We start from the raw sequence: 13,211 nt of genomic DNA, 5'->3' as shown, positions 1-13,211 counted from the left end.
CTAAACAATTGTATTTTTATTAAATTAATATTTTAATATTTTGAGAAAATGCATGTTATGTAATAATAATTGTTACTAAATTTAAGTATGAAACATACCCACAAAACATTTTTACATTTTTTTAAAATTTATTTTATTACAGTTTCCTTTTGTAAAGTGTCCCATCACTTTTGTGAGACACTGTATATGCATAAAGAATGCCTGTATGTGTGTTTGTTTGTTCGCGATTAACTCTGTCAGTACTAAATCAACTGTAACCAAACTTTCTACAATTCGTTTCCAGGTCTTGGAAAAGATCAATGTCCACTTAAAAAAAAAATTGCTAGAATCAGAGATATTAATTAAAAACTCTGAAAACGCTCATTTTTCGACGTCATTTTCTTCGAGTGGCAACGGTCTTACACGCTGGAGATAAAAATCTGCCTTATTTCGAGACGTGTTGCCACTGCTCACTTTCAAATAGTAGAGTTTGTTAAGCAAAAATTCCTAAGTTTTACGATGAAATAAAAATAGTGTTGCCAAACATTAAATACATTATTTCCGATTACAAAAATTCGCAGGAAGCCATTTCGGTGATTCCCATCTTCGTACAAATTTAATCATCCGAAATATTAATTAAAAACTCTGAAAGCGCTTATTTTCGAAATCAATTTTCCGAGTGGCAACACTGTCGCGCGTTGGAGATAAAAATGCTTTATTTCGGATCGAATCGTAGAGTTTGTTAATCAACAATTTGTAAGTTTTACAAAATCTATATATATAAAGAAGAATGCCTGTTTGTATGTTTGTTTGCGTTATTGATTTCTGATCAATTATGATCAGTGATCTATTTTTTGTTACATTTAATCGACTAAAATTGAATATTGGTGAAATATGCTAGCGGATATTAATGATGTCAGGATTTTAATAAAAATAATCATAATAACAGAAGAAAACACTCTCACTCGATTTTGTTGCATCAAATATCAATAATTAGACAAGGATTACAGTGGTATCGTTCTCTCTGTCGTTAGATACATCACTCTCAATGTAACTTGACTGGTATCGGGTACTTCTGTTAGTTGAAAATAATTTTGAATTTTAGATAATTTAGTGTTTCATGGTACTAAATTTGTCTTTTTTTCAAAATTTAGCATTTCATATATCTTTATTGAAAAGCAAGGAAATTTTCATATGATAGACAATACGGGTATCGATACTGTTCTGTTATCGGTACCGGATTCAGAAATCTATGTATGTACGCACGTGAGTATGTGCATATGTATACGAATGTGCATATGTATACGAATGTGCATATGTATACGAATGCATATGTATAATTCGGTACAGTTTGCAAAATGTTTCAAGTAATGAAAACTAGTAGAAAATGTTTAAAGCATCCAACCGGTTTCCACTACTGAGACATTCTGCATCATATATAATTAAAATGTAATGATAAATACAAGTGTCACAAGAGTATTTTAAAATTAATTATGAATATTTTAAAATTATGTAGTAAATATTAACTGCACTTTTGTAGAAAATGTATTTTAAAATACTGTTAGCAAATATATGCCATTAAATATTCTGTAGTAAATATTAATTAACAGTTTGAATTTATTTAGCTCATTGTAAGGTTTCAGTTTTTCTACATTCAAACGACCTCTTTTTTGGAGAAAAGCATGCAGATGTTACAATTTATGCATTTATTTTTTTATATTCTTCAACCATACTTTTGTAACGCTAAATTTTGTCTAATGTAAACTATATTCTCATATATAATTTATAATTTGTAAAAATAGATTGATTTAAGTATGCGATGAGCGCAAAGTCTTGAGGGCTATCTGCCTGAGAGAAAAGATGCCTTCGTGGAGGGCTTCGTAAGGTAAACTACTCGTATACACGTTACACAAAAAGAAAATCACGGAAATGCCCATACAGCCAGGCTGCTTGCGGGCTTCGAGCCTCGGATCGAACTACCAGTGTTCAGCGACTTTACCGCTTGATCAGTGGTGGCTTGCAAAAAAAAAAAAAAGCTCAGCATTCACTTTTCTATACTTGTGCTGTGTTTTTTTAATTTGATGTAACTTATAAGCAAGCAAGTAATGGCAACGTTGTAAAAAAAATATATATATCTTTAGCATGCGAAACTGTATATCGGAAATTCTAAAGCTATGCTGTTTGTAAATATTTTATGATATTGCAGTTGAATTGGATTTTATGTGGTTTAAGTACGAAGAACGTAATATTTCATAAAGGTAACGCACTTCAGATTTTCTTTTTTTTTACCGTTATTATTATTTTGCGTGCGAACAATTTTATGTCTATTTCTATTATACTGATTTTGTTTTTCTTTTTTGTTATGCAATACTTTGGACAAAATATTTTTAGAGTATATTCTTATTACGAGGGAATATTTTTGACCTCTTGGAAAGATTACCATCTCACAACTTTAGCAACAGATTTTCTCCGCCCACCATCTTTTTCCTGTCACCTCTCGCTAATCAATTAACGCGATTTAAGTTTCACTCACGATCTTCACGCGTGAAAAAAATTAAACCTCGGGGAAGCATATTCGCACGTTTTAGCTTACCAAATAAATCATAGCGCGGGTCAGAACCTTTCTCCCAGAAAACAGACAGCTTCGAGAACCATTTACTCGCGCATGCGCTTTTGGGCGGACTTTTGTAATCACACACCGCGTCGGACCACCAGGTATGATTCATTTACACCCTTCATAGAACTCCGGAGGTTTGATCAACAGGCCGGTTCTAATTCCAGGATACAGTACAGCGCTATAGCACCGAGAGATAGCCTCTCTATTCATCACTCGGTTATGAGTGGTTATAGTACAGTCAGTTACAGGCTTCCAGACGTGGTATATTTCATGCTAATAGTTAACGTTCATAGATTGTAACCTGGATTAAGCATCCAAAGTTGTACGAGTCGGTTATTCACTTGAAGATATAGGAACAGAAATGTCAAGGGCCACTCTGTATACGAATCTCATGCACCTAAAAGGAGTATAAATAATGGAAGCAATGTATAACCGAAAACAATGAAAACTGTTCGATTACCTTAACAATCGGAGCTGTTTAAAGCCCGGTGAAAATCAAAGGGTCAAGTTATCAAGATTTATCGGGAATTCGTAAATATCGTGGTTAACTATGTGAAATATGTATATGGTCTTTAAAAGCCTAACTTTTATAATGTCATCGAAAAATTAAATTTAGGTATTAGTCCAAATGGGGCAATTTTCCCAGAAGGACTATTAATTTCGTTTTGCCATTTTGCGTCGATTCACGATAAGCGTTGTTTCACTTTTCAAACTGTTGCCACCCAATATTAGAGCCCTGTGTTATATTTAAAGAAATTGAATAATGAAGAATCTGCATAAATGTATGTATGTTTCTCGCACTGCGATAAAACAACGCTTTCAAATTTGACTAACGTAATCTTCCATAGAATATCCGAATGTGTAAGCTCTAATTTGAATTTGAAATTTGTTTTTATTATCGATTTCAGATTTTCAAACACTTCAAGGAATTTTTGATTAACCAATTCAATGATTTCAAAGCGAATAATGGCAAAACTATACGGGGCTAATCTTTGGAATATGGTAACAGGTAGTTTGGCGACATTTTGGTACGGCGATAAAGGTTACTAGCTAGGACTTTAGCAGTGTACATGGATAAAAGTCAAGAGTGTGCGCAATGCCGTTTTTGTGCAATTCTGGAATGTTTTTTTAAGTGAAAATAGGTCGGCGTGTACATGGTTACCGCGTATGTGCAATTCTTAAAAACGCGGCAAGCAGTTTGCGATTCTGCACTTTCTCCCAATTTCGCACCTAATCTTCGTCATGATTAAGCACTTTTGTTCCATAAAAGTTCTAGCATAATTCGGCTCCCCGAATTACGCTTATGCTAGAACGCTTATGGAACAAAAGTTATGCATTATTCCCGAATCACGCTTATTCTTTTTTTCCAGCAGATTGTTGGAAAAAAAAATATTGAGTAAAAAAAATAAAAAAACATGCCTTTACTTCGTGAAAACAAAATGGCGTCCAAACAAGTCCAGTGTTCAGCGACTTTACCACTTGTGGCAGCCAAACAAACTCTTGAAAGAACACTTACTTAAGGGAAATCGAAACCTCTACCGACAATGTTAAATTGGCCATTTTTAATGTATTTCTCCTCAAAGTCTGCTGTAAATATATGTCGGAATTTTTTTATGTAATTAAAGTACACCTTTCAGATTGCACTAAAATGAGCTTTTGAAAAATTTTGAGTTCTAGAGTAATTTATAGAACATTGTATTAGGCATAGTAAAATTGAGCACTTTTTTCACACACACTCACCCCCCCCCCCAAAGAAAGTAAATTTTTTCCCTTAGTTTATTATAAAAAGCTCATTTTAATAAACCAGAAAACATAATAAATAAATCATAACAAATTTACATACAGGTGAGCAATAGTTCCTGAGAAAAGATACGCAGAGTACAAAAAAATCACATTCGGAGAAAAACGCGTTTTTATGTAAAGATACACTTTTATAAAAACATTCGATGATAAATTAAAAAGTATAATTAAAAATTAGATTTTTTACAGTTCTAATTTTCATCGAAATTAAATAATGTTATTTTGCCCCTTAAGCAAACAAGCAACTAAATTGGTGGTGGTGTATTTAATTATGGCAAAGCACACTAGGGCTATCTGCCTAAGGGGAGGGATGCCTTCGTGGAGGACTTTCTAAGGGAAACTGGCTCGTATACACGTTACACATGGGGAAAACCACGAAAACGCCCATGCAGTCAGCCCGTTCGCGGCATTCGAACCTCGGACCGAACTACCAGTGTTCAGCGACTTTACCGCTCGGCCACTGGTGGGCGCAACTAAATTGATAAGCAAATGAATAACTTCAACTAAAATGGGTAGAATACTTATCTTATACTCTCAAACGGTTGAAAAGAACACTTACATAAACAAGCAAGCAACTAAAATGATAAATAAATGAATAAATTCAATTAAAATTAAAATGGGTAAACTACTTATCTTAGACTCTTAGAATACCTAAAACAGCAGTTTATATTAATAATTAAAAAAAATAATTTCTACCGCTCGCAGTTTAAGTATCAAAAATTATACGTAAAAGTAAGCATTTACTGCTAAGTGAACTTTTATCGAAAAGAATTCCAGTTCTAAAATCTCCAGTGTTCGTTTGTGCACAATTTTTTCTCAATGCAGAGGGATTAAAAAAAAACAAACATCAAAAACGCTGAGAAATTGTTATGACTGGAAGGAGTTTTAAAAAATTATACAGCAATTTGTACTTTATTTTAAAATTTTGGAATTACTTCTATTTTATTTCGAATCGAGGCATAATATTTAGAAATAAATTAGAAATTTTTCAGTTGATAAAAATTAGGATAACTAAAAACGTAATTTATTTACCAGCCTAATTTGTAAGAAATAACACTTGTTGTCGGATGTTATGAAGAAATATAAATAAAACAACTTTTAATGTTAAATTTTTTTTAAAAAATTAGAAACGTAAATGAAATTTTTGGTAATGTAAATATTACCGCGTACACAGTTCTGTACCCTGAAATTCGGTTTTCCAAAATTCATCACACTTGGGTATTTGAATATCATGATGAGTCATATTCGACATCTAGTCTTTAGATGACTACAACTTATAAGTGAGGAAAGTGACATCAACCATTAATATAATATGATAAATATTAAGATAATTATTTATCTAATTATTAAGGAAATTTATATTTGTTTCTTGAAGCACCACTTAAAATTTATGACGTAATTTCTACCCAAGTATCAGGTATTATCACCTATTAATCCTAACTTGAAACACATCTGCTAATACCCAATTAATTATCTTTCACTGATGCTGCCTTTTTCCCCCTTCCAATAATACCTCAATAATTATCCAGAACGCAACCATAATTATCAACCTGTAAGACAACCTAATCGCTTTCATTCAAACCTCCCAGAAAAGCTCACTTTTCCTCTGGTAGCCCGTGGCATATGTTGTATAAATACAGCATTCATAATTACAACCTTGTGGTTTGGCGATGAAAAAGTCGCCAACTTCTGAAGGGCGGACATTCGCGACTTAATCTATGTAATCAAGGCGTTCAGGAATCAGCGAATTGCATATAATGCATCCTCAAGCAAATGAAAATTTTCTCGATGAAAAGGGAAAGGGGGGTGTGATGAAAGGGGAGGAAGGAAAACGTGCATTTGTTCCATGAAATAAATTAAAGGAAATCGTACGTCAGAGCAAGGTTAAAATTTTTTTACAGACGAAGTTATGATGAAAATAGTCTTACATTGCTGGATTTTAAAACCTGGTTTAGAGTCTATAAACTGTAGAATTATTGTGATGTGACAAGACTTGTTTGGTTTATTGAGATTAGGGCAAACCAAAAATGCATAAAACCTCAAAATGCCTTCATTAAAAATTGAAAAATATAGAGACACAAAACACCAAACAAAGTTAAAAAAATTGCAATTAAAATTAGAGTTTCCTCGATAAAAAAAAAAAAAAAGTAATTCGGCCAGCGGGTAAGAAGGCAGAATTTCTGGGACACAAAACTGAAAGTTTACTTTTGGTCTCACTCGGCAAAAAGACACTAAATGTGCCGAAACTAACTGAACTCGCTATTCTGCTAAGTTTCAAATGTAAACAAAAATGGCTGCTACGGTAAAAAATTTAGGCTTAGCCGCACTTAAACAACTTTTAAATTGTTGATAATTCTACAACTATTACCTGCAGATTAACTAAAGACAAAAAACCTTAACCGGAAGATAAGAACAACATAATTCAATTATTTTTAAAGCAATGCACAGTTTACCAACATATAGGAATAAAAAAACTGAACTCACGGAGCAGAGTAACAGAGTGGCTATCTCTCTCTCTCTCTCTCTCTCTATATATATATATATATATATATATATGTATATATGATGTATCAGCTTTACCTGTAGCTTAAATAATCAGACGATAAGTTTAAAAAACAGGATCGATTTACTATTATTCAATAGAAATAGCAGTTACAAAAATCATATATCCGGAGTAAATAAAAAGAATTCCTAATAACTTTTTGTGTGAAGTTTACTGCATCGTGACATTTAAGAAAAAGCCCCGATATTCCTTTTGAGAGTCTTTTTATAGCCTCTGGAAAGGCGGAGCTTCCAAGAAATGACGTCAGCCAATCCAGTTCGCTTTAAATATTTCCAGAACATTCTAAAACTGTACGTGTAGAAAAGGTCCTATATCCTAGCTTGGACTTTGACTATATACCTAATGGGAGGGATGTCTTCGAGGAGGCCTTTCTAAGGGATATACAATTACACATTTCTAAGGGATATATGTTACACATGGGCACATCTAGCTCGTATATATGTTACACACGAGGAAAACCAAGAAAACGTCCATGGAGCCAGCCTTTTCGCAGGATTCGAAGCGACGGACCGAACTACCAGTGTTCAGCGACTTAGCCGCTCGGCCGCTTGTGAGCGCTAATGACGTAACAATAAATGAACATGGCTAATCTTTGGAATACGGTAACTGGTAGTTTGGCGACATTGGCGATAAAGGTTACTAGCTAGGACTTTAGCAGTGTACATGGATAAAGTCAAGAGTGTGCGCAATGCCATTTTTGTGCAACTCTGAGATGTTTTTTTAAGTGAAAATAGGTCGGCGTGTACATGGATGATACCGTGTATGTGCAATTCTTAAAAACGCGGCAAGAAGTTTGCGATTCTGCACTTTCTCCCAATTTCGCACCTAATCTTCGTCATGATTAAGCACTTTTGTTCCATAAAAGTTCTAGCATAAGCGCAATTCGGCTAGCAGATTGTTCAGTAAAAACATTTTGAGTAAAAAAAAAAAAAAAAAAAAAAAAATGGCGTATAAAAAAAAACTAGCAGGTTGTGTAGCAGGATTGGTCGCCAAATTTTCGCCAAAAAATCGCCAAGTTGCTATAATCCGAAGATTACCCGTGAAAATTACCAATGCATACAATTTTGGGTACTCAATACCACAGTATATAAAAGGGAACTGGATTCAGAAATGTATGTATGCACGTGCGTATGTATGTGCGTATATGTTTATACACACATATATGAATACGTACTAATAAACATGCATACATGAACACGTACATCCATTTCTGAATACGCTCCCGGTGACAGAATACCAAATTTTGAATCATTTTTAAATCATAAATAACTGTAGGAACAGACAAAGAATTAAATAATTGGCTTAACAATAAAAATCAGAGTAATATATAATTTGATCATAGTAAATTTATAAGGAATGTTTTCTTAGAGTTGGCAACAAGAATTAAAATTCGAAAGTTGAATTTAAGACGTCAGCAATATTCTATTTGTATTCCGTATGTGTATTTGCTGTGTGTTCAGTTTCATTAAAAATGTCTTTGTAACTAAGAAGCTTAGATTAACTGCTCACAGGGACTCCACATATATAACCACACATAGCGAAGTATGTTTTATGCCTAATTATTGTGAGGAATGTTGATTATGGCAAAGCACATGAAGGTAAATTAATGCGTATAAACATATACGCACATACATACGCACGTGCATACATACATTTCTGAATCCAGTTCCCTTTTATATACTGTGGTATTGAGTACCCAAAATTGTATGCATTGGTAATTTTCACGGGTAATCTTCGGATTATAGCAACTTGGCGATTTTTTGGCGAAAATTTGGCGACCAATCCTGCTACACAACCTGCTAGTTTTTTTTTATACGCCATTTTTTTTTTTTTTTTTTTTTTACTCAAAATGTTTTTACTGAACAATCTGCTAGCCGAATTGCGCTTATGCTAGAACTTTTATGGAACAAAAGTGCTTAATCATGACGAAGATTAGGTGCGAAATTGGGAGAAAGTGCAGAATCGCAAACTTCTTGCCGCGTTTTTAAGAATTGCACATACACGGTATCATCCATGTGGGAAAGAAAGCCTTTGTGGAGGAATTTTTAAGTGAAATTTACACGTATTCATGTTACACACAAGGGAAAATCACAAAAACTGTCATGCAGCAAGCCCTTTGACAAGGATTTGAACAGAGGTCAAACTACCAGTGTTTAGCGACTTTTGCCATTTGGTCACTGGGCTATGTGCTGAAGAACATATGAAAGAAAACAGGTTACTTTTTTGCTACAGCGGCCCTCAGCCACGTTTGGCAATTTTAGATTTGCATCAAGATCTCAGCTATAATTTTGCCAATCTCGTGAAGCGCAAATGTAAAAATAAACAACACGATATATAGTAATAACAATAATAATACTCACAGTCGCTTGCTAAGAATCTTTATCCTTAATATTATTATTTTATCGCACGTAATTGTTCCAGTCAACTGCAGCACTTTCACACAGATTAAACTGTTTGTTACACCATTTCACGGACGTCAACTCCTCTGCCCGAAAGTACATAAATCTAAATAACAGCGACTAACGATATTGTGAAATCGCCGAACCAATTTCCAACACGCAAACCCATGTTCTTCTTGCAATTTTTAACACTGCATCTTCAAATGGTTTCGTCCCTAATATAAAAGTTTCATACTGTAGGGATTTTCGCATACTCGTTTAGCAGGTAAAAGACCTCTTTCTTGACAAAATGATGTGGCATCCACGTCCTTACTTGGCAAATTAATGATTTGTAACGTCATATTCACACACACACACACACACACACACAAAAAAAAAAAAAAAAAAAAAAATGTAAGGGATTGTACTTTTAAATAAACAATGCGAATTTGAAATGAATACGATATGCTACTACAACGATTAAGTGACGAGGTACAAGAACAGGCAGCCTGTGGTAATATGCGATCACGTGATGATCACGTGTATAAAAACACGCAGCCAGATTTTGGAGAGATATCTCGGTCGATTGACTATTCAATCTCGGAGCCGCTATAATAAATAAGTGCCGAAAAATATACGGTACCAGTAAACTCAATTATAGATTTACATGTTTGGTAAATGAATTAAATTTAATATTATCATTATAAAATATTATTATTATGGGTACTTACATATTAACGCAACCACCTTGGCGAAATTTGGCGAATTTTACAGATGAAATGGTAAGTTATTTATCGGATGCAAATTCGGTGGTTCTCGCGCGTCTTTAACTGGAAATACTCCCAAACTATCGATATCTATCGTAAGTCGATAAGCATTGCCAACACATGAAAAGAAAACATAATTTAGCAATTTAAAGCATAAATTTGAATTATTAAATAAGGATTACGTAATACGTTCAAAAATAAAACGCTTGCATTCTTCAAATCTTTATGTAATTGTTTAATCGCTGTTCTTCTCCCGAAGTGCACAGCGCTCTGTTTTTGCTTAAAAAACATCAGAAATTGAGGAGATTCGACTTCGCGCAATCCTTGACAACAGCGGCTATCGAGGTAGCACATTTATTTCCGCCTTGTTCCCTTTTCAGCAAAATTCTATAGTCTTGCAGAAATATTAACAAAGTTTCTTTCGTTGCTGGCAAATTCCGTAAGCTCATATTTCAAACTGAGTTTAATCGTCTGTCCCCTAATAGGAGGTAACAATAAAATGGCCAACAGTGTGGCAACGGTCTCGTACCGCTAGAGATGAAAATCTGCTACATTTCGAGTAGTGTTGCCACTCGTCGCTTTAAAACCGTAGAATTTGTTAGTAAAAAATTTCTAAGTTTTACAAGGAAATAAAAATAGCATTGCCAAATATTAAATATATTATTCCGGATTGCAAAAATTCGCGGGAAGCCATTTCGACTGTTCTCATCTTCGTACGACTTTAATCGGCCGAGGTATTAATTAAAAACTCTGAAAACATTCATTTTCGCACTCATTTTTCCGAGTGGCAACAGTCTCGCGAGTTGGAGATAAAAATGCTTTATTTCAAAAAGTGTTGCCACTGCTCGCTTTCAAACTGTAGAGTGTGTTCATCAAAAATTTAGAAGTTTAGCAAAACCTATATATGTAAAGAAGAATGTCTGTTTGTTCGCGTTATTGATTTCTGATCAATTATGATCAATTGTTTGCCACATTTATTCGACTTCGAGAAGGATTACAACGGTATCGTTCTGTCTGTTATTAGATACAATACTATGAATCTAACTTAACTGGCATCCGGTACTTCCGCTGGTATGTAATAACTTGCGAGTTTAAATGCATGGAACCTAATGGAATGTTAAATATAGGGTGTTTATAAAGTCCCGGACCCATTTTGAGGTTTAATAACTCATAAAATAATAAAGATAGATTAAAATTAATAACATAAATGGTTAGATAGGCTCAAAAAGTTTCCTGACCCTTGTCAATGAACTTTCACGCGTGCCCCCTTCGTCGCACGGAGAATATCAAGTCGATATTCAATTTCACGCCAGGTACCGGCAAGCATGTGTTGTGGTGTATGCATTCTCCTTAATATCCGGTCGAATAAAACATCACATACAAAAGTACTAGAACAAACACATCAAAAGTAAACATAACATTGCAATAGTTGAAAAAAAAAAAAAAAAAAAGAGAGAGAGAGAAATGCAATTAATAAGCAGACGATATTTAGAAAAGTACAGATATTTAGACTGGAAAATTAAATTATCTGAAATTAACCATACGCGCAGACGATATTTACAAAAGTAAAGATATTCAAACCTGAAAAGGAAAATATGTAAGTTATTCCATCAATAAATGCCATAAGTTTGTTTATATCTTCATTATTTTATGAGTTATTAAACATCAAAATGGGTCCGGGACTTTATAAACACCGTGTATTTTTTGCATCGTTATTAGAGAAAGATTACAACAGTATCGTTCTCTCCGCTGTTAGATACAATACTCTAAATCTAACTTAACTGGCATTGGGTACTGCCGCTGGTATGCAATAATTTGAGAGTTTAAATGCATGGAACCCAACGGAATGTTAAATATTTCGAAAAATTTAGCTGTCTCTTAGTTTAGATTCTAGAAATTCTTCGCTTTTATTTTAACTTGTAAAAGAATATTCCTTATAAATCGAAGATTTCTTCATCAAATGAAAGTAAAAAAACAGGAAGGGAAAAATCAACTCAACAACCTTTCTAGTGTTAAAAAACGTGACCCTCAAAATTACCTACTTCCAGGCCAATCAAATCAAACACACACATAAGCACCTCCTACGTGACGCACCTTTCAACAAGAGCTATTTCATTGAACAGGTGAAAAACTGCCCAGTCAAAAAATGTACCAAAATGCGCCCCTTTTTACCTAACAGTGCAAACACTCTACCCTCCTCTCAGGTGTCCCGTGCATCCATTTGGAGCATCCGATTGGTCTAGGTACAAAGGATGCCCGGATGCTCTCTGTATCAATATTCTTGGACCTCCTGTATCGAGATACCTTACAACAGGTGCTAGAGGGATAATAATAATCATTAAAAGGAAAATTAAAAAACTATATTTATTATCCATCTTGCTACTGGGAGGAGAAGTTAGCCTCACGAAGACAATTTACATACAATAGTCCTGGCCACCTTGGTAATAGTTTGATGGATAATGGCAGCTTGCTCAATATAATCACTTTCTCAAAGAGGGGCCAGCCTCCCCCCTGGAAGATGTGCTTGGTGGGGCAGTTCCACGTCACAGTGGCTTCGTGTCATTTCTTCAAGTGTTTCGATAAGTGATATTATAAGGTCAAAACGCATTGTTATTGCGAGGCAGGTCACAGTTGAGATGCGATTACAGATCAATTGTGTGTTCCGAATGACAAAGAAGATAGGTCATTAATTACCAGAAGATAAAGATATGTTTGGAAATGGTAGCGCAGTTGTCTCCTTCAATTTTGAAGAACAGCTATCGGATGTGAAATGAAGGCGGTGGAAATGGTGTTTAACTTCTAAAATTATTGAGAAGTAACAGCAGCTGGACAACTAACTTAAAATATAAAATTTAAATAATTAATTTAACACAATGTAGTATTCAGTTCGATGCTTTTTAATTTTCAAACGGTTCTGTATGCGCTATTACATTTGCGCATAATCATGTATGTTGCCGAAACACAGAAGTAATATTTTCTAAAGGAAAAAAAAAAAAAATCTGATGTGGACGCCACACGACTTCCTTGTACGGAATATTAAATTACATGCATTTTTGCTGTATTCCATTTAAATTTATTTCCTCGAATTTCATCAGAGATAGATGTCT

The 13,211-nt window shown here is 34.2% G+C and overlaps 1 protein-coding gene across 4 annotated transcripts in view; it reads right to left on the bottom strand.

Annotated features, from left to right (window-relative positions):
* Positions 1-13,211, bottom strand: part of LOC118204141 (zinc finger protein basonuclin-2-like) — a 577,484-nt gene that overhangs the window by 253,619 nt on the left and 310,654 nt on the right. The window contains exon 1 of one of the 4 annotated variants that reach the window (XM_085816214.1): positions 9,320-9,679. The exons of the other annotated variants lie outside the window; for them this stretch is intronic. The gene's annotated coding sequence lies outside the window, so the exon portion shown is untranslated. Of the gene's footprint in view, positions 1-9,319; positions 9,680-13,211 lie in introns of those variants that run through there. 4 annotated transcript variants of the gene reach the window in all.

Source organism: Stegodyphus dumicola, chromosome 4 (assembly GCF_044657685.1).
Source record: "Stegodyphus dumicola isolate Sdum_Otavi_A_Nest chromosome 4, ASM4465768v1".
Lineage (NCBI taxonomy): Eukaryota > Metazoa > Arthropoda > Arachnida > Araneae > Eresidae > Stegodyphus > Stegodyphus dumicola.
Note: the sequence above shows the minus strand (reverse complement) of the source record. Positions and strands in the feature narration are given on the sequence as shown.